The sequence below is a fragment of the Silene latifolia genome, chromosome 9 (genome assembly GCF_048544455.1).
Source record: "Silene latifolia isolate original U9 population chromosome 9, ASM4854445v1, whole genome shotgun sequence".
Taxonomy (NCBI): Eukaryota; Viridiplantae; Streptophyta; class Magnoliopsida; order Caryophyllales; family Caryophyllaceae; genus Silene; species Silene latifolia.
The window spans coordinates 72449464-72473164 of NC_133534.1; the positions used below are offsets into that span (position 1 = coordinate 72449464).

At 37.3% G+C, this 23701-nt stretch overlaps 1 long non-coding RNA gene across 1 annotated transcript; it reads right to left on the reverse strand.

Moving 5' to 3' along the window:
• Nucleotides 1-18698: 18698 nt before the first annotated feature.
• LOC141598163 (uncharacterized) lies at nt 18699-20449 on the reverse strand. The gene is made up of 3 exons (XR_012523285.1): nt 20225-20449; nt 19089-19171; nt 18699-18931 (listed from the first exon to the last, which is right to left on the reverse strand). It is a non-coding gene; the product is annotated as an uncharacterized LOC141598163 (long non-coding RNA).
• Nucleotides 20450-23701: the final 3252 nt, after the last annotated feature.

Sequence of the window (23701 nt, forward strand, 5' to 3'; positions counted from 1 at the left end):
TACCGAAGAATGTTGCTGAGATTCGGAGTTTCTTAGGCCATGCTGGCTATTATAGGAGATTTGTGAAAGATTTCTCTACCATAGCGCGACCTATGGCAGCCTCGATGCGGAAAGAGACCAGATTTGTTTGGGATGAGAGTTGTGAGACGGCGTTTTAGACCTTAAAGGAACGCTTGACCACAACTCCTATTCTAGCTTTGCCAGAAGGATGTGAAAACTTTGAGGTATATACCGATGCTTCAAAGAATGGTCTTGGTTGTGTTTTGATGCAGGCAGGGAAGGTCATAACTTATGCTTCGAGGCAGCTAAAGCCGTATGAGGAGAACTACCCTACTCATGATCTGGAGCTGGGTGCAGTTGTTTTCGCTCTTAAGATTTGGAGGCACTACCTTTATGTAGCAACCTTTAAGGTGTTTTCTGATCATAAGAGCCTAAAGTATATCAACACTCAGAAGGAGCTGGATATGCGACAGAGACAATGGATGGAGCTGATCGGAGATTATGATATGGAGATCATCTATCACGAGGGTAAGGCTAACGTCGTTGCAGATTCTTTGAGTAGGAAGAGCGTTAATTCGCTATGTACGGCCATGTCCTTGCTAAAGCAGAGGGATGAGATGTCTAGGATGGGAATCTTCATGATAAGGAAGGGGGATACCATCGGAGACTTGACGATCGAGCCAGATTTATATGAGAACATCAAGAGTAAACAGGAGCTTGATCCTAAGATTCAGGAATGGAAGACAAGAGTGGAGAGTGGGGCAGTTCCCAGGTTTTCTATCCATACAAATGGGAGTGTTCATTTTGATGGGAGATGGTGTGTTCTTGAGGATGCAGAGTTGAGGAGAGTGATTTTGACGGAGGCTCATTGCACTCCTTATTCGGTTCACCCGCGTGGTGACAAGCTTTATCAAAGAAGACTTTCTGGTGGCCAAACATGAAGAGGGATGTAGCTGAGTTTGTGGCTAGATGTTTGACCTGCCAGAGGGTCAAAGGTGAGTAGAGGAGACCCCATGGTAAGATTCAGTCCTTGGAGGTACCCGAGTGGAAGTGGGAGTCCATATCCATGGACTTCATTGTGGGATTACCTAGGTCACAGCAAGGTAATAACATGATCTGAGTGATTGTTGATCGGTTAACCAAGTCAGCTCACTTTGTTCATATGAAAGATACCTGGTCTAAAATGCAGCTGGCATTGGGTTACAGGAGGCATGTGGTACGGTTACATGGTATACCCAAGGATATCGTTTCGTATCGTGATGCGAGGTTCATATCCAAGTTTTGGCAAGAACTACAGGAGTTGATGGGTACGACCTTGAAGATGAGTACAGCTTTTCATCCGGCAACCGATGGTCAGACAGAACGAACCATCAAGACCTTAGAGGACATGTTGAGGGCATGTGTCATGGAGTTTGGGGCAGCTGGGAGGACAGACTTGACCTGATTGAGTTTTCATACAACAACAGTTATCATACGAGTATCGGGATGGCACCTTTTGAGGCTTTGTATGGTCGGAAGTGCTGAAGTCCACTTTGTTGGGATGATATTTCTGAGGCTATGGTTTTAGGGCCACAGTTGGTACAGGATATGGTGGAGCAAGTCCAGATGATTCGGCAAAAGATGAGAGCAGCTCAAGACCGTCAGAAGAGTTATGCCTATTTGCACTGCAGAGACATTGAGTTCGCAGTAGGTGACAAGGTCCTTTTGAAAGTGTCACCTATGCGACGTGTAATGAGGTTGGGAAAGAAAGGTAAGCTAAGTCAGAAGTTTATAGGTCCTTATGAGATTTTGGACCGGATAGGCGAGGTAGCCTACAGATTAGCTTTGCCACCAGCTTTGGACAGAGTCCACAATGTTTTCCATGTTTCCCAGCTTCGGAAGTATGTGAGTGATCCGTCGCATATCCTCGAGGTGGAGAACATCGAGCTTGACGAGTCCTTGTCCTATGCCGAGGTTCCTAAAGAGATTCTTGACCGCAAAGTTCGTAAGACAAGAAATGGTGAGACGGTCTTACTCAAAGTACTTTGGTCTAATCAGAATGTGGAAGAAGCCACATAGGAACCCGAGGAAGCCATGCGAGAACGTTTTCCTAGTCTTTTTGATCAGGTATGTTTGGTTACGGGGACGTAACCATTGTCTTTTTAGGGGGGTAGGAGATGGTCGCATGTGTGTTTTGTTTTATTTTGAGTCGGGTTAGTGAGTCTTGTGGTGTCTTGTGTGGTTCTTTGGCATTGATAAATGCTTGTTTGGGAAGTCTTTTTGTGTTTTGTGGTGTATTGTTTTAGGGTGGTGTGTGAACTTCGGGACGAAGTTCTTTTTAAGGGGGGAAGACTGTAATACTACGGATTTTCTTAAGTTGAATACTCGACCGAGTAGAGCCTACTCGGCCGAGTAGTGCTAATGGTGTGGTTTGTTTTGTTTCTGCCGAGTATGAAGAATACTCGACCGAGTAGAGGATACTCGGCCGAGTATATACTTTACTCGACCGAGTATCCGGTCTGGCGAGTATTAATTCAGCGGTTTGATGCGAGATTGTTTAGAGTTATTTTATATTAAAAAGCAGTTTCTGAAACGTCATTTCAACCATAATCATTTTACGATCACTCTAATCACTCACTAATCACTCCCTAATCATTCTTTAATCTCTTTGTGTGTGCAATTGTCGTACTCCTTGCGTGTAATCTCTCATCCTATTGTTGGTAAGTTTCATTCCCCATGTCATTTACGTTCATTTAGGGTTACTGTATATATGGAATTTGGGGAATAAGGGGGGAATTGTGCAATGTGTAATTGTGCTATATGGTTATTGTATAGGAGAAGACTTCATATAGGAGCCTTTCTGATTGTTCGGTTTCCGTACTGCTGTTGATTGCTAAGGTAGGGTTTCCCTACTCAGTTTACTGTTCATTGATTTAAGACTTGATAGTATTGTGATTATCGTTATCTGCTGATCATCGGAGTACGAATGTTGTGGTGATGGTGTTGGTGTGGTTGTGTTGTGATGGTTGTGGCGTTGTGACAGCTGTGAGGCTGTGAATATTGTGTTTGTGGTGGAGTCACTTGCGGGAGTGGCTTCACACCCTAGTTCGCCCTCGGTGGAACCCTGATGTGAACATTATTTGCGCACATTTAGTCCCCGACTTGAGCCTATTTTGCACATTATTATAACGTCTCATAGCCGTTTTACCCGTCAAATGCTTCCTATTTATCTTTCCTATCACTTTGTGTTTGATTTGTTGGAAAGGAGACAATTAGGCGAAAATTCCCGTCTCTTGAGCTTATTTGGAAGGACATTGACGATCTTGGTTGAACGAGTATTGAGGGAAAGGCAAGAACTAAAGACTAATCTCTCAAGAATGAGAAGTAAGTGAAGACAAGGATTCTGAAGAAGAATCTGAGCGGCCAAGGAGACAAGACGCCAGTCCAAGAAGCCCTGAATTCGAGCGTCCAAGCCTTGAAGACGCTCGTCCACCCCTGCAACAATCCGAGCGGATTCCCCTCCTGGACGAGCGGATCGTGGCATCCTCAGCAAAGATGTCCATCTCTCCGAAAGACTAGCGATTCCCTGCTTTGAACTTACAAATGTTAATTACTAGTTTAGCCTTAGTTAGCCTAATGAAGCACTACTATAAATACCCCATTTTGATGAAAATCAAAGGGGGGGCTTCCACATTAGAAAACTCTCTTAGATTAGATTAGGAGTAGATTAGAATAGATTACTCTTAAATCTTTCTAAAAATTACACATTAATCTTTCCTTAATTATTGTTCAAGTTTATTATTATTAGGTAATTGAAGATTATTGGGTTATTATTGGAGAATTGACAACTCTTCATCAATCAATCAAGTTTCTTCTATTATTCTTTGCTTTATTATTAGGATCATCTTAAGTTGGTATAATTCTTTTATCCTTTACCCTTTATTGTTTATTTCCTCATTCTCTTATCATGTTTACACTTGTTGTGATGATTGACACCATTAATGACATGTTTACCATGATAATAAGTGAGTAGTCTCTTAACTAAGATTAATGGGTAATTAGGGGAAACCAACATGGGATTTATCATGCTTAATCTAATATGTTTTCACAATTAAATTGCTTGCTTGTTGTGATGTCAACCTATGCACATGTTATGTTTGATGAAATGCTAAGCCTATGAATCCTTGCATTTTTACCCATCTCTTATCTACTCAACTTGACTTGTAAGATATAAACCAACTCGAGTCTTGTTAGACCATGCATAGAAGTTGAATAGGAGGAAAGTAAGTCGACTTGTAGGTGTTGTACAATCTAATCGATTCGGCTCCGGGACCCAACTCTTCCTATGAACCGTAAGAGATAAACCAACTCGGTTCCTTTACAACATTAATTGCTTGCAACTTTGTAAACATGTTTGCATGATCAACACCATGAATCCCCTATGACCCCATGACATCCTAGTGCTTTTAGTCATATGTTTACATTTCTTATTTCATTGTTTGGTTTACTTTATTGCTTGCATTAGTCTAGGACACAACTACAAACCCAACCAAATTGTGACGCTAGCATAAATTGAGATAGATAGACTTAGAACCCAAAGCACACCGTCCCATGGATCGACCTCGACTTACCGCTAACTAGTTGTTTGTTAAGAATTATAAATGTGTTTGATTGGGAGACCCGACGACATCACACCCACATCAAAAATGGCACTTTTGCCGGGGATGGTGCTATGTGATTAAGTTCTTACTTGTTTGTCTATTTTGATTTTGCTTTCACCTTGAGGAACTTGTTCCTCAAGGATTGTTCTTACCGTTTTTGTGTAGTTTCCATGCTTGTAGTTGTTTCCTTGTCTTAGCTATGATGGCTTAAGACTTGACATATGGAGTATGTAGTGGATCTTTTGAGTATGACTATAGGTATGGGGAGTTTGAGAAGCAAGTCAACACAAACCTACCTTATTATTTGTACGATGAAAATCCTAACCACTACCCCAATTTTTCCCACCAAATTCACCACATCCAATATCCACAACATCCACCCACTCAATACCCTCTATATAATGGGTTTCAATTGCCACAATGCAACCACCTTCACACCCACCCACAACAAAATGATGAACCCATTCAAAATGTGATTCTCCAAATGATGGGAGATCAACAAAACTTCTTCAAACAAATGCTAGAGGAGAGCCAAAATAGGGACAATGTTCTTCAAGGCATTGTTGCCCAAGGTGAGGAGTTGGAGATTCAAATTGCCCAAATAAAAGAAACCCAACTAACTACTCCTCACCATCTCTTAGACATTGTCTATGAATGCGAGTTTGAAGGAGTTACCTTTGATGAAAAGTGGGAAGAACCAATTCCTTTGAGCTCTTGTGAATATGAAAGTGTTGTATTCAATGAAGAAGACACGAGGCTGAGTAAGCCAAATACTCTTAACCTTTGTGAGTATGAGGGTGTGTCATTTGATGTGAATATTGAGATGGTGGAGGAAGAATTAATGAAGAAGAATGAAGCCCCCATTTATGATTCTTATGGAGATAGCGATGATGACAAAACCATAAAAGAGGCTTATGAAGAATACGTGTCTTACAAGGACCGAGAGGAATGGACTTGTAATATCACCTTGCTTGAGAAACCTATCCTTGAGACATTCGAGATATCCTATCATGAAGATGAATGTCCTTCCCCTATTTCCCATGAAGACTACTTGGCGCCTATCATGGAGCCAATGATTGTTGAGGAGGATATGGTGGACCTTCTTCAAAAGGTCAAAGCATCATACAAAAGCTACTTGGTGGAAAACCTCAAAGAGAAACTTGCACGTGAAGCTACTTGTGGAAATTTGGCACCCACAATATCAACTTCTAAGGGACTCGGTCATCAAGGTCATGAAAATTCTCCTTCTACTCTTGAAGGATTGATAAATTCAAATGCTATCATCGTCACCAAAGCGGAAAAAGAAGGTAATGAGTGGAAGTCTTCGAACAACCATGAACCGTACTTCTTACCTCATAATGACAAGAATCATGGGCTAATTGGTTTCAAGCATTGCAAGCATTCAAGTACCAAGAAGAGGAAGGAAACAATAACGAATGGCAAATTCCTTTGGCCAAGCTTCGTCTTGAAGTTAAGCAAACCATACATGTGCTTATTTGGAGCTTGTTCACAAGCTTTTGATCTTCTATTAAGAGCCTTGAGCTCTATGGACAAGAATTTCTACAATTTGAACTAGTTTGGTGGAGTTCTATCTCAAACCACCATTTGTAAGATATTTCTTGAAACTCCATTTTGTATAATATTGTACACTTTCGCATTTTTGTTTAATTTCTTGCATGAGAGTAGTGAGAGAGAGAGAGTTTTCTTACATTTTTATTGAGCAAAATTTCAGAAAAAGATAAGGAGGAATAACAATCCGGTAAAAGGTTGTGATATTGCAAAAGAATGAAAGAAAAGAAAGAGAAACAGCGAAAAGACGCTCGTCCCGAGGGCTGGACGCTTGTCCAAAGCCCTCCTCAGGGAACTGTTCAGCAATGTATTGAAATCCGAGCGGATTTGGCAAAGACGCTCGTCCACTAAAAAGACGCTCGTATTCTCCTCTAGACGCTCGTCCTGAAAGACACCTAAAGGAAACTTTGGGACTGTACCAGAATCCGAGCGGATTCTATAAAAGCCGCTCGTCCAAATTCAGACGCTCGTCTAGGTAACAAGACGCTCGTCTTTTGTCTACTTCAGAACAACCAAAGTCCCTGTAACGAAATCCAAGCGGATTTTCTGTAAGACGCTCGGACCACCTGAGCCAAGACGCTCGTCCCGACAAGGAAGAGGCTCGGATTCTTGCGTTTTTCTCGGATTATCCGCCCAGGCCCCACCAAAATCCGCTCGTCTCACCCCTATTTTCTATTAAAATGCCCCCTTTCTCCCTCATCTCCTCACCTTATCTAACCCTAAATCACTCAACTTCATCCCCAAAACACTCCCCTCACAATAAAAGCCAACAAAATCCCAATATTCCCAATTCAAGATGATGAATCTCAAGGGCAAGGCTAAGAAACTTGTTGAATCCGCCGCTAGGAAATGCAAGGGCTCATCCTCTTCATCCCCACAAGAAAGGATGCCGCCAAGGAACTTCCGCCCCATCATGAGAGGAGGGATAGAGCAACTTGAGTACTTCCCGGAGGTACTCTTCACCTCCGATGCCCACCGTAAAAAGTTCGTCGAGTTTCTAGGTAAGCACTATGAACCCACTCAGTTTATTGATACTAAGGTGTTAGAAATCCTTGGGATAAGGTACCACACCGAAATATTCTTTGATGGCTTAGGGGTTGGGAAATTATTCCATGCCCATGAGGAGACATACCTTAGTCTTACCCTTGAATTTTTTAGTAGCCTCCGAATTGTCACGAACACTCAAACCAACGTGAGCATGGAGTTCCGGTTGTGCAACCTAGATCATAGCCTCACACTTGATCAATTTGCACACATTTTTGGTCTTGTTGTACCAACCGACTATACCGACAAACCCGCCGATTTCGACGTGGACCTACTTTGGAAGGCTATTTCCGGGAGGGATTTCATTCACCAAAAACAATGTTATACCTTTGCTATCCAGCACCCGGTGATTCGGATCACCGAACGTTTCGTAGCCGGCACCATCAATTGGAGATATGAACAAGATAGGTGCACTCTCATTGATTTAACATTCCTTGAGTCCTATCTAAACGTTCGGGGGACGAGACGATACAACTTCAATACCCCCCTTGAGGTGCTTACAAGGTTTTATGACTTTTCTCAAGGGAACACCCAACTCAAGACCTTCGTGATGGGAGGTCTAATTACCATCTTGGCTAACTTCCTTTACCCCGGGTTCAACGCCCGTGGGACTTATGCTACTCTTGAGGGGAGTACTTTGATTGATGAGGACGCCCTCTTCAACCACCACCGGTGGCGTGCTTACACTCAAGGCGGGAGTGTAGAATGGTTCACAAAAGGGTGCTCCTCCATTATTCTTTCGGGGTGGAATATACCGGGTACCGACCCAAGGTTGAGCCCGTATTCGCCTAGGCTGAGCTACCTTCTCGACATCCAAATCATAGGCAACCCCCCTCAAAGGGAAGAAGCACCCCGCCAACCACCAATACCTCGTGGGATACCGGCAAGGCCTATTCCCCCACCTTCCTATGTGCCCATCCCACTGTACCCTACTCCTTATACACAATTCGAACCGCAAATCCCCGATAACCCGGGTATTCATGACCTTATGAATAGAGTTGATCTCGGGTTGCATGAAGGGAGGGTCGATAACTACTTGGCCCTTTATCCCCAGTACTATCAAATGGCACAGCAAGGGTATATTGACCCTAATGGCCCTCGGCCCTCTTTGGCCCAACCACACCTTTTGTTCCCTAATCAAGGGGACCAAGCCGGGAATTTTGGTGGCCAAGGCGGACGGCACTCTAGTCAAGGAGGCGGGTATGACCAAAGAGGATGTTCTCACCGGTATGGCTATCCCCAAGATGAGGATGACGAGTGAAAGATGCCTACCTCATCACCTCCATTTGTATGATACTTTTCTCTCCCTCACTCTTTTGTATATACATTGCATTTAGTATAGCTTGCACACTTATATTATATTTCATATTGCATTTACATTATTTAGTTTATATAGTATAGTTGCATTGTAATATATCTCACATGATTCATGTAGATAGTTGCATATAGAATAGAATTCATGCATAGTCACTAATGGCCAAACCTATTCATTTCTACACTAGAAATAGTGTTTAAATCGGTTTGGGGAGGTTTGATCATAAGTAACCATAGTTTACTAGAGATCATGCATCATTTAATATAGTTTAGATTGCATTCATTTGTTATATATGTCATATAGAATTGCATTTAGTTAGAGCATGCATTCAATTCATATCATATCATTGCATTTGTACTTCAATTTCCATAAAATCAAAAATCCAAAAACATGTTTTCCTTTTTATTCCTACTCCTACATGTACATTGAGGACAATGTCCAAAATAAAGTGGGGGATGGGAATTTATATTCCAAAAATGCATAAAAATTGAAAAAATTTCGAAAAATCCCAAAAATATGTTCTTTAATTTCATAAAATCAAAGACCATAAAAATTTGAAAAATCGAAAAATACAAAAACATGTTCATTTTCTTTGTAGTGTAGTCTTGTATATATTGTTTGTATATATTGTGTTTGTTTATTCTTTTCACATTGACCAACTATGCCACATCCGAGACACGAGGATATAGAAGACCGCATGGTATGATCTTTCCAATCTCCTTTTTTCTCTTTATGTTAATGACTATATGGCTTTATTTTGATTGATGCGGTAAAAAAAATGTGAATTTAGGATTGCATTTAGTCTATTTGGCATACTAGTTGGTAGAAGCATATGCATTAGGTTGTATATATGTTAGTTTCATCATGGCATGTAGTTTGCATGATTAGAAAATTTTGCGAAACCGTCTACTTGGGAAGCTTGACAAGTGTATATAGGCCCTAGTAGATGCTTTTTCTTCTTAAGACTTTGCTTGTTAGAATACTTGTAAAACACCCTAGGATGTGTCATGCTAGTATCCTTTGACCTATGGATTAAGGCCTAGTCAAGAGTACCTTGTGGTGTGATAACTCCTTGGCTACCGTTTATTCCAAGGTGACCCTTGAAACCATGCAACCATCATTCATCCATGTTTTACCATATTTTGTCATCAAAGGGAATGGGCACAAAAAGAAATTGTTCAAAAATTTAAGTTCAAGAATTGAAATGAAAAGTCAAAAAGGTTTGCAAATTGCATCAAAAGAAAAGAGGAGTAACAAAAATGAAAACTCCTATGCTTCAAATATAAGCCACCCTCGTTACTAATTGGGGTGACTTTGAAAATGTTCAAAAAGAAAAAAAAAAGAAAAAAAAAGAAATGCAAAAGTTGAAAATTGTCAAGTATTGAAATGCCAAACATCAAAAGAAATGGCAAAATAAAGTGTTCTCAAATGTTATATGCCACAAGAAATTGGAGGGAAAAACAACAAAAAAAGCAAACTCCCACATGAAACTCAAATTCTATCGATCCCTTTATCCATCGTATCCACTTTTGTGCATGGTAGAGAGGGGACGACCCTTCTTCTTGTCTAGGCAAGAGGGGGAATTCCGCGATCCTCCAGTGTTTCTAACACCATAAGGAGTCTATTCTTGACAAAAGCATTTAACAATTGAGGACAAAGGTACCCTAGCTTGACACAACTTGGAGGTGATTTATTGGTATCCTTCTAGGCTTAGTAGTTTGAATAAATTACATCTATGAAGGAGTGTGTACCCTTGAATTGCTTCCCTTGTAGATAATTTCCGCCACTTAGATGAGGAAAGTGGCTACTCTTTTGTAGATGCATCCATTACTTGAGTTTTTGTTCTTTAATGTTTGGATGTGTCGCCATTTTGGCAAGACCCACCTTGCCTTGCAAGAAGGCATCCTACCACATGGTTGTCTTGTTGTGAGTTGAAGGGGCGGAGTGAGACCCGTTAATTGTCTCACATCGGTTATATTAGTAGGTTAGTTTGAATAAGGGTCCTAGTTTTTGTCACCTCTTTACTCGGGACGATTAAAGGTTCGGTTTGGGGAGATTTGATGTGAACATTATTTGCGCACATTTAGTCCCCGACTTGAGCCTATTTTGCATATTATTATAACGTCTCATAGCCGTTTTACTCGTCAAATGCTTCCTATTTTGCTTTCCTATCACTTTGTGTTTGATTTGTAGGAAAGGAGACAATTAGGCGGAAATTCCCGTCTCTTGAGCTTATTTGGAAGGACATTGATGATCTTGGTTGAACGAGTATTGAAGGAAAGGCAAGAACTAAAGACTAATCTCTCAAGAATGAGAAGTAAGTGAAGAGAAGGATTCTGAAGAAGAATCCGAGCGGCCAAGGAGACAAGACGCCCGACCAAGAAGCCCTGAATCCGAGCGTCCAAGCCTTGAAGACGCTCGTCAACCCCTGCAACAATCCGAGCGGATTCCCCTCCTGGACGAGCGGATCGTGGCATCCTCAGCAAAGATGCCCATCTCTCCGAAAGACTAGCGATTCCCTGCTTAGAACTTACAAATGTTAATTACTAGTTTAGCCTTAGTTAACCTAATGAAGCACTACTATAAATACCTCATTTTGATGAAAATCAAAGGGGGGGGCTTCCACATTAGAAAACTCTCTTAGATTAGATTAGGAGTAGATTAGAATAGATTAATCTTTATTCTTTCCAAAAATTACACATTAATCTTTCCTTAATTATTGTTCAAGTTTATTATTATTGGGTAATTGAAGAATATTGGGTTATTATTGGAGAATTGACAACTCTTCATCATCAATCAAGTTTCTTCTATTATTCTTTGCTTTATTATTTGGATCATCTTAAGTTGGTATAATTCTTTTATCCTTTACCCTTTATTGTTTATTTCCTCATTCTCTTATCATGTTTACACTTGTTGTGATGATTGACACCATTAATGACATGTTTACCATGATAATAAGTGAGTAGTCTCTTAACTATGATTAGTGGGTAATTAGGGAAAACTAACATGGGATTTATCATGCTTAATCTAATATGTTTTCACAATTAAATTGCTTGCTTGTTGTGATGTCAACCTATGCACATGTTATGTTTGATGAAATGCTAAGCTTATGAATCCTTGCATTTTTACCCATCTCTTATCTACTCAACTTGACTTGTAAGATATAAACCAACTCGAGTCTTGTTAGACCATGCATAGAAGTTAAATAGGAGGAAATTAAGTCGACTTGTAGGTGTTGTACAATCTAATCGATTCGGCTCCGGGACCCAACTCTTCCTATGAACCGTAAGACATAAACCAACTCGGTTCCTTTACAACATTAATTTGTTGCAACTTTGTAAAGATGTTTGCATGATCAACACCATGAATCCCCTATGACCCCATGACATCCTAGTGCTTTTAGTCATTTGTTTACATTTCTTAGTTCATTGTTTGCTTTACTTTATTGCTTGCATTAGTCTAGGACACAACTACAAACCCAACTAAATTGTGACGCTAGCATAAATTGAGATAGATTGACTTAGAACCCAAAGTACACCGTCCCATGGATCGACCTCGACTTACCTCTAACTAGTTGTTTGTTGAGAATTATAAATGTGTTTGATTGGGAGACCTGACGACATCACACCCACATCAAACACGTCACGGGAGGGGATGTGCACATTAAGGGACAGGGATTGTTAGTCACTCGTTGATGAGCTGGACTAGGTGGGATGGGCTACGGTCACCCACTGGCGGCGAGGATTACCTGTTGTGATGGGTGTGTAGTCGGTTACTGTGTGAGATCGGGAGACTGGGGGTGGAGGATGATCAGCTAGTTAACTTTTATTTTTGTCTTATATTGATTGAGTAATACTGACCCCGTTGTTGTTTGTGGAATCTGCTGTGATCCATTCGGGGATGGTGAGCAGGCTTGACAGGTATTGCTATTGGTGAGCTTGGGACAGTCATGGGAGAGTTGTCATCACCAGTAGTAGCATCACGGTCGAGTCTTAGTTATGATTTAATAGTTGTTAGATATTGGATTTATTTTATTGAATCAGTTTTGGATTTGGTTTGATGTAAACTTTTACACTTTATGGTATTTTAATAAATGTGATCAGTTCAGAGGCTTTTGATATATACTAACCTCGCGCAACCGAGATGGTAACACACTTTCATGGTAGGGTGGTCCTGGTAAGGCACCTTGGTATGAGGGGGTGTTACAGTAATGTCAAACTCTAATCATCCAATCATTACCGATTAATGTGGATCATTTGACAATAAAATGTTACTTTCCCTTTAGTATTCTTAATATGAGATTTAAACATGTGATCGCATTATTGTCGAGAACACATACTCCAACAATTCTGCAGCCTGCAAGAGGAGGCATGGTTAAAAGCTTCTAGTAAGGCGATAGTGGTAGCTTGAAGATGAGAAAAGCAGAAACAATGAAGAACTTCATGAGTGATTTGGTTGTTGCAGCGGATTCGAAAGGAGCATGTCTGACTCGGTTTGTTAAAAACCACATCAATTATAAAGCAATGCTGAAAGAGATGTTGTGAATAGAGATGGGGGCTGGAATCAGCTTGTTTAGAAGGAGAGTGATCTGTCCCAGTAAAGCGGACAATAAAATCATGTTGCTGTGTGATAAGCATATCAAGCTCTTGTAAAATGGCAACGGGATTCGCAGGGCAATTACGAAAGATAACATTGTTTCTATGCTTCCAGATACCGAAAAGGAGGAGAGAAAATTTCAATCTTTTGACAGCTAAATCCATGTCTGATCGGGTTAAATATCTCAAGAAGTTTTGAAACCATGGAAGAAAGGGTAAGTTGGTTACCTGACCAGTTTGAATACCAAGAGAGCTAGCAAACCAAACATGTTTAATTACATCTTAGTCACGGAAAAGGTGTGCCATGCTTTCAGAAGCCAGATGACAAAAACAACAAGAAGGGTTAACAGTCAGGCCCCTTCTTATTAGCGCGTCAACTGTTGGTAAAATTTGATGAGCGATTTTACAAAGAAAAATCTTGATATGAGGCTGACATGGGAGTTTCTAGATCAAATTTCAGTGGAAATCAGAACTTTTATGCAAAGAAGAAGAAGTTACGAGTTGATTTTTTACTAGAAGAAACGAGTAACCAGAGCATGTCGAGTACAATCCATCTTCCGTAAATTTCCAATAAATATAATCGTCCGTATTTGATGAGGAATCTCTAAGGAGCAAATACTATTTGCTGATGTTTTTGTAAAGACTTGGAAAATTACCTTATTGTTCGAGTGAGTCGAATCTAATAAAATATCATCAAACCTGATTGTTGGAGGCGGCATCTGCGATTTAAAAGATGGTTTATTACCCAAAACACATGCCTCATTCTTAAGGTCAATCGATTTTCCATTTCCAAATTTCCACGCAATTCCATCGCGGAGTAAATAAGTGGTCTTGACAACATCTTTCCAGGCAAAAGACGCTGCTGAATATTTTGAGATGTTGCCTGGGACAGGAAAATCTTTACGGTATTTGGAGCGAAGAACTTTGGAAACAAGTAAAGACGGGTGTTGGTGACATCGCCAAAATTTTTTCGACAAAAGTGCTTGACTAGCAATTCTTGCATTTTTTAATCTAACCATCCGACTTGGGAAGTTGCAACTGTTCAAATGACAACCAATGTTGGGCATGTTTATTATGGGCTTTCTTCCACCAGAAAATGTCAATCAGGTAATTAATTTTCGATGTGATCTGCTGAGGGATTGGAAGAACAGAGGCGACATTGCTGAAGTAAGTGTCCTCAATAATAGTGCGATCACATGATTAAATCTCATAATAAAAATATGTAAGGGATGATTCAATTATATAGTCAACTGATCAACATTAATCGGTAATGATTGGCTAACTAGAGTTTGACATTACTGTCGTTTGACGGCGGTGGTCAGTTGATCCTTAAGGTCACACCTATAGGATAATTCCCTTAATTGATAAGCTAATTAATTGTATGTCGATACAGATTAATGAATCCTTCAATAGAACAAATTTTATCAATGAGTGAGAGTTATATATCTTATTGTAATTTGATTAAATAAGATTCAATTTAGTAATTAATATGTTATATTACTAAAATTGATTAATATTTATGAAACATTAGAGATAAGAGTAATTAGTTAATCATAATTGCAAAATGTTGTAGATTATATTAACTAGACTTAATGTGACCTATTTTATATACATATAATTGTGCACTAGTTGTTAATTTGTTAAATGAATTTATTTAATATATAATGATATTTAATTAGTTAAATATGCATTTATATTACTAATGACATGTTACATGTTACATGTCACAACATATTACAAATGACAAATTACAAAGTTAAAATGGAGTCCATTTTATATGGGAAAAGTGGTTTTATTGTATTAAAGGGGTTCTGTGGTTGTTGTTTTTAAATGTAAAATAAACACCATGATTACCTATACCTACTAGAACCTACCCTAATTTTTTTGGGTAAGACAAAAAGCATTTGCATGCCCCCTTTTGCGATGATAAAACCGGCACCCCCCCCCCCCCATATAGATGTGGGATAGTTCCCATTTTAATGATGCTCTCTTATTTTGCTTATCTCTCTTATTTCCCTCTTCCCTCTCACATAAAAATTAGTTTTATGAAGAAAATTTGTTCCAAAATCTAAGAAATAAATATATATTACTATAGTAGTAATAATATTAGTATTAGATTTAATATTTAAGGTTAACTAATTTTATTACCTAGTTAGTAATATGATTAGTGTTATGGGAATGTCTTGGGTGCATCACTAAGGAGGCATTCTACACTTGAATGCTTGAAGGTTCTTGGAGGATCATCCTAAAACATTATTAGCTCAAGAACAAGTGAAGGTGGGAGACCTTACTTGTGCCCCAAAAATTTGAACCAAATACAATGTAAGAAATGTGATTTTCTTCTTTATTTTGTTCATTTAATCTTGCATGCAACTAGATCCACAAAAATATAAATTATGGGTAATTTATAAAATAATTAGATGAATTTAATAGGGGTATATGAACCCAACAATTGGCATCAAGAGCTTTGGTGTTGCATGCATATCATTTTATGGTTTTTAATGAGTTATTTTATAACAAAATAAAAACTAAAATTTGTGATTTATAAGGATAAAGCCACGAATTTTTTTGCATGTAATATATTCTGTTTCTAAATTATTTTTAGGTCATATTGATGATTTATGGATGATTATTGCTTATTTTAATGTTTTTTTTTGTGAAATAATTATACTTTATTGAGTAACATAAACTTTTATTTACTAAAAATAGTTAAACTTCACCTCTGGCCATGAAATTTTAGTATGACCTCACATTTATATTTTGCATATTCTATGTAAAATTTCGGATCATTGTGATTAGTTTTGCATGTTTTATGATTTTTATGTGATAAAAATGCAATAAATGGAGGTTAAATGACTAAAAATAGTTAAACTTCGAAACGGGCCATGAAATTTTAATATGATGTCACATGCATATTTTACAGATTATATGTAAAATTTGTGATAAATGTGATTTATTATGCATGATTTATAATTTTAATGGTTAAAATGATATACGTAGTGACTATTTTTAGCAAAAATAGCTAAAATAAAATTTTTGGCATGAAATTTTTCCCTAATATTGTATATATGATATGGACAACAAATCTAAAGTTGCATGATTAATTTTTATTGATTTAATATGTTTATTGATTTTTATGTGATAAAGTCGATAAAAGGGCAACTTTATTAGTCATAAAAATTAATTCGAAATTTTTGGTTGAAATTTTGCCATTTCTAGGTTCTGGAAATTATTTAAGAATGTTCAAAATTTTGATTTTGATTTTTCATAACTTTTATGTTTAATTTGGAATTAAATGGTAAAAGTTATGTTTTATACGATTTATTAATGAAGTAAATTATAAATATTTTGTGGGCAAATTTTATTGAGTTTTTGGAATCTTGGTAATATTCCAGTATATACAAAAATATGATTTCGATTTGTTTCAAATTTTTATGATTTATTGGGAATTATTTCATAATGGTTATGATTAAAAGAAGTTTAAATAAGCAATATTACAAAACCAAGTTGAATTATTGTCAAATGTTTAGTTAAGACTAATTTTTGAGTCCTAAGAAGGTTAGGATAATTAACTTGGGCTTAAATTTGATTTTAAGTATTGATTTGCGATTTTAATAAGTCATTATCACGCATTTCCATAGAATCGGATTATATACGATATAAGGTTAAAGTAAGGCGATTTGGCACATTAATTTGGCATGTTATTCACATATAATAATGCTGCATTTTTATTGATGAATGTCATATTTTATTTATGTAATTTTGAATTATGTAATTTATCTTCATATGGCCTTAGTTTTAATCGGTATTACCCGTAATGTAAGGGAATACCGATTCGGTTGTAATTTTAATGTGATCTCGTATCACTTTTATTTTTTACTAGATTCATTTTTACAAATGTAATATAGAAATGCTATGTAATTTTAATTATTTATAATTCCGGAGTTCCTTCAAGACGGTGCCAATCGAAAAGGCATTCCGATCAAGACAGAGTCCTTGGGAAGCGTGCCACTTGAAGTTCAAGGGACCAATGGAGTTGGTTTCCAAATTTGTAAATAGATTATAAGATTTTATTTTTTAGGAAGGCCATACTAGGAAATTTGTTTATTACTTTGCATTTTTCCTTTATATGTTGCATGCAATGCCAAATCGTCATAAACAACACATGCATATCATATCGAGTATTCGATGTGTCAATTACAATTATCGTTAGTTCGAAAATTTAGTTCACTTAAATTTGATAGATAATAAATTGACTCGACCTCTCACGTTATTAAGATTGAGACATAGCCTTACCAAATAGTAGGAACCCATGAATCCCAATTTATTAGGGGTACAATACGGTATTGATATATTATACCGGGGTGCTTTCTTTTAATGTTGGGTAAGTGGGGTAATAAAATGTTATTACATTTCGAAATTTGGTTGATCTCAACGAAAGTATTAGAGGGAGCGTTGTCCCAATAGGTTCGGGCTAAAGATGAATTTAATATAATTTCATCGACCAAGAGTTCTAAGTGTAGAATCGGTTAAACGAGTTAACCCACCAAATTGTATTAGTAAGGTTGTAGAGGGACCGTTGTCCCACAATCGAGCTAGTGTGGATTTAGATCTTGGAATCATTTATATAATTGGGTGGAGGTCAATATATAAATGCTAAAACATGCTAAAATGTTTTCATATATAACGATGAATGTTTGTTTTTTTCCCACTATTTCGTTGTTTTAATGTTGTTCTATTTCATTACTCCTTATCATATGCGATATCATTTCGATTCTAACACAAGTGTCCACTAAACCACTATTGTTAACGACAAATAGAATCTCTTTCTAAATCCTCAAAAGAACCATATCATAGGTTGTGGAATAGCTCCATAGGAATCGTTCTATTCCATAGAACTCGATAGGAATCGTCCTATATAAATATAAGATTAACATCTTAAATTCCTTACATACCTATATATAATTTCTTATGAAGAAGTATGATTACAAGTGATGATTAGTCAAAATATGTTTTGATAATATCTTCTATGCATCCACGGTTCAAAAGTCTTATTGTTCAACCTAAACACTTATCATCAAGCAATTAAGTTGTTAACAACATGACAATGTTAAATTGGTAAATTAATTTGTTAGAAATTTTGATTAACCAAATACCACAATCACTACTTGGATAATGGGCTTTAGCGATGCTTTTTTGATACCTTTTGCAGTGCTAAATAGCGTCGCGAAGGGTTTTACCGACGCTGTAAAAAGCGTCGGCTTTGCCTGTGTCGCTAGCACTTTTAGCAGCGCTAATTTAGTGTGTCGGTAAAAATGAAATAAAAGCGCCGCTAAGTTGAGGCACTATAAAAAGTGATTCAACGGCGCTTACTAGCGTCGTTACCTGCTAGAGTCGTTTTAGTAGTACACCCTCATAATTTTGCATGTCTACCATATGCTCTCATTACACATTTGACCGGTCACGGAATTCTAAATAATCACCTTTCACATCAAAAATATACATATTTACATGAATTTATCAAAAACTAATTTCATTCAATATAAAAAATAGTGTTAAATACATTCCAACTATATATTAAACAAAAAGAAAATCGAATCTAGGACTTTTACACTGATATTAGTTACCAGGCTGTAGGTACTAATTTGTACGAGCTTCTATTCATCAAACTCCCTGAAGATTACTACTCTAAAACTAAATGATTGTTATGTTAAGCTACATTCCACTGCTTTCATTGTCAATTTTGTTGTCGTCTTAGAAACTTTCACCTGCAATAACAAGTAAAAGAGATAAATTAGGAGATATGAAGTCTTTTAACATAAAAAAAAAATAAGTAGAACACCTATTGTGTTCTCATAATAAACAGAGAGGTTGCAAATACTAAACGACCATCGATGTACAAGTCAATTAAAAGAGTAGTAAAACCTGTCAAAAAAGGTTTTCTCGATAAAGCAATGAAATTTGACGCAAATATGTTCTATGTGTCGAGTTTCTCTTGTTTGATCCTCCTGCAAATTTTAAATAGAAATTCCGCTCTTTACCACTCATCCATAACTGAAGAAGCTAACTACGGAGTATAAAACATCTACCAGGAAAATATGACTGACTATCTATATGAAATATGAATACAACTATACCAGATAACATGAGGAAGACTTTACAGTTTACATCAAGTAGTGTAATCTTTATTTTCTTGGATTGTTACACTAACTTATCATAAGAAAATACTCCATCCATGACTGTTAAAAACTTATAATCCAAGATTGATTAATTATCATTCCATTTCATAGCTAGAACCACCAAAAGCTCATATTATATTCATTCAGAAACCAATCGAAATAAAGAGTTTGTCATGCAACATCCCCTTCAACATAACTATACATCACAATCATCTCAAAATATCAAGTTAGACAAAAGAGTTAGCACACTATTCATACAAGTTAAGTAACATTGTAACATTATATTCGAAGTAGTATACAACCACCATTATTTTTGGTCTTTACTAACCTTTTCTAATCAATTGCACATTTTACCACTGCACCTGCAGGTTGAGAATATTTTGAGACTACAAGTTGATTATTCTCCAAACCTACAAGTTTCATTTTAATAAAAACTATTCGGCTAAACTTCAATTTCCCCAACATGTCATTGTACAATTAAAAGAACTTATATTATCCCCAAATTACATGCTATGATTATTCATACATAAATCGACTTCATTCAAATTAAAAGCCAATTTAATTAATAAAAGTAACACTAAACCCAGATCTACATATCAACAGCTTCAAATTCAAGCAATTTGATTTTACCCAATTAAGCATGGCTACATAAATCAAATTTGTATTAAACTAGAGCAAAACAATAGTGATTAATTTTTCTGAGATACATAAACGACAAGATTCCCGGCCCATTAAATATAATCGTCTAGAAACATAGATACATAATTGAATTGTTAACCCTAAAGAAAAGGGGGAAAAACCCAAATATTTAATACGAGAAAAAAATAACAGTAGAATCAAGATCGAAATTGAATAAAATGATAGAGGAGGAAGCAATCATACCTTATATTGTGATTTTTATTAGAATTTGATAACTTTGATTGCAATTGTGAAGTATTAAATCGCTGCACTTATGAATATATGGGTGGTGGGCGGAGATTTTTTTTTTCAAGTAGGGTTGTGATTTCTATGGGAATTTAGAGTGGGGTGACTGGGTGAGTGATAAAAGTCCCACGTCTTCATCATTAGGTAAGGCGCTATTGAAAAGCGCCTCTTATTTCCACTTACTTAATGTACTCTAGCACTTTTTTTTAAGCGCTTCTACCTTAGCGCCTCAATAACCCGTTCTTGTAGTAGTGAATAGAGTTAACCCTTGTGAAGGATTAACTAGAAATTTTAATGAAGATAAGTCTTCATCAAGTCGAAATTCTTGAAGTCAGTGGGAGCAATAAGAAGTAAAGTACCTATCTTAGTTGTTAAGAATAGAACTAGGCTCGAAAGAGAAAGTGTTAGACACTAAAATAGAGACAACCCCCAAATAAGTAAAGATCTAGGAAGTTGGTCGTGTGACTCCAACATATTCCTTCCTGAATATCTATGACATTGACATTGCATTCTTGCCAAATACCACATTATGAGTATTTGATACAAATTTGTGGATTTCGTGATGATATTTGCCATTATCGTGTGACGACTAGTAAGAATACAACAACAACAACAACAACATCAGAACCTTAATCCCAAAATGATTTGGGGTCGGCTGACATGAATCATCCTTTTGAACCGTCCGTGGGTAAACGCACGCCTCAAAATGCGAATAAAAAGGGAAGATGAAAAAAAAAAGGAAGAACGAAAATGTAATGGAAAGTCAAGGTAAACTTAGGGATTTTAAAATCAAATTCCGGATTTCTTTTATAAAAACTTAAAATTTAAATTGAGAGAAAAGATTAAAACGATTTTAAAAACCGAAATATAATTAAGGATCCGGAATGCCTTAAAAGTAAACCAAGTAAAATCTATAAAAAAAGTGGTTTGTAAAAAAAGTGTAATAAAGGAGAGAAGAATAAATAATTTAATTTCTTTAAATTAAATAAAAACACTAAATATGTAAAAAAAACATCAAATACTAAAAATCCACATGTATCCTTTCCCTCCATTGTGCCCTCTCCGTCACCATACTCTCCTCAAGCCCCAGAAATCTCATATCGTGCTCTATCACTCTCAACCATGTCTGTCTCGGTCTTCCTCTACCTTTAGGGACCTTTTCTGTTCTCCAAGTCTCCAGCCTCCTAACTGGTGCGTCCATAGGTCTCCTTCGCATATGGCCAAACCATCTTAGTCGGTTTTCCATCATCTTGTCTTCTACTGGCGCCACTTTTACCTTTTCCTTAATCACCTCATTCTTTAACCGATCTTTCCTTGTATGTCTGCACATCCACCTCAACATGCGCATCTCCGCCACACTCATCTTTTGAATGTGACAATGTTTCACGACCCAACACTCGGAACCGTAAAGTAAGGCAGGCCTAATTGCCGTGCGATAAAATTTTTCCTTTAATCTTTGGGGCATATCTTTATCGCAAAGAAACCCTAAAGCACTCTTCCATTTCAACCACCCCGCTTTAATTCTGTGAGCCACATCTCCGTCTAACTCCCCATCTTTTTGAATAATAGATCCTAAATATCTAAAGAAATCCAACCCCTCAACAACATTCACATCGAAAATAATACTCCCCGCCTCTGTCGATCTCAACCCCGCCACTTCAGTGAAGTCACATCTCAAATACTCAGTCTTATTCCTGCTCAGCCTAAATGGTCGGACTCTCTTGAGAGGTTTATTTTTCGGTACTTGTCGTTAGGACCACCTAGACCAAAACACTATTTATAACTCCACAAACAACTCTACAATTATTCAAGAGGCAAGTAAAGGTCGGATCCAAAGGGACGGTAATTGAGATGAGATTTTCAATTGCAACTAGCGGTGTTTAGGGGTGTCACAATTTGGGGTTGGAATAGAAGATCACTAAACTAAATAGCTATGAAACTAAACAAACAAGATGATTAAAAAGGGATGTAAACAATTGATAAAAGGCACTAGGGTGTCATGGGGTCATATGGGATTCATGGGAATTGATCATACAAACATGTTCTCAAATCATAAGCAAGCAATTATTGTTGTGATGGATCGAGTTGGTTTATATCTTACAATCCTAGGAAAGTTTGGGTCCCGGAGCCGAATCGATTAGATTGTACAATACCTACAAGTCGACTTAATCTTCCCTACTCAACTATATGCATGGTCTAATGAGACTCGAGTTGGTTTATGTCTTACAAGTCTCATTGAAAAGATAGGTGATGGGTAAAAAATGCAAGGATTCATAGGCTCGCATTTCATCAAACATAACATGTGCATAAGTTGAGATCACAAAAAGCAAGCAAATAAACTATGAAAACATATTAATTTAAGCATGAATCATCCCCCATGTCGGTTTCCCCTAATTACCATTAACCCTAGCTAAGGAAACTACTCACTTATTATCATGTTGAACATGCTAGCAAGGTTGTCAATCATACCAACAAAGTAAAACATGATGAATAAATGAAGATAATTAACAATAATTAAAAAGGGATTAAGAGAATTATACCTACTAATGATTCCAATAATAAAGCAAAGAATAATAGAAGTACTTGATGATTGATTGGAAGGTTGTCAATCTCCCAATAATAACCTAAATAATCTTCAATTACCCAAAGATGAACAAAAGAGAGATTAAGGAAATGAGATTTGTATTAAAAATTGATTAACTGTTGATTAAAAGATTAAAGAGAGATTAGATTGATATAAACTACACTAGAGATTGCTAAGAAGAACATGATAATCTAATTAGACTAATGGGGTATTTATAGTGGGGATTATGTACACAAATTAGGGTTTACTAAGGGCTTAAATGACGATTAAGTCCTTGAGGAATCGCTCCTCTCAGAAAAATATGTGAGTCTCCTTTTTGCTAGTCTTTCCCGAGGTATGCGCATCCTTCATTGAACAAGTAGAAAACGGATTAGCTGTCACACAATCCGAGCGTCCAGAGCACGGGACGAGCGGATTGTCTTCTTGTTGGACGAGCGGATTGTGGTGGTGGACGGGCGGATTGTGGTGGTTTTGGACGAGCGGCCTTCTGGGGAAGACGCTCGGATTGCGTGTCTTGTACGGGCGGATTGTGGGCAATCCGCTCGGGTTGTAGATCAGCTTCTTCCTTTCTTCTTTTCTTCCTCCCTCTTCATAAAATCCTTGCGGATTTCCTCGGGGATGCAAGGATCTTTTCTCATCATTTCCCATCTACTATAGTATGTACAAAGGCCTTCTAGTCTTGTCGTCTCTTTGATGCTTGGTCATTGAATTCAATCAATTTAGCTCTATTTTGCCATGAAAATGCAAGGTTTGCACTCATTTCCTACCAAGGGATCAAAACCTCAAAGAATATGCAAAAGAAAGGACTAAAGATAATAAATGACCCAAATATGCACTAAAAAGCATGGGAA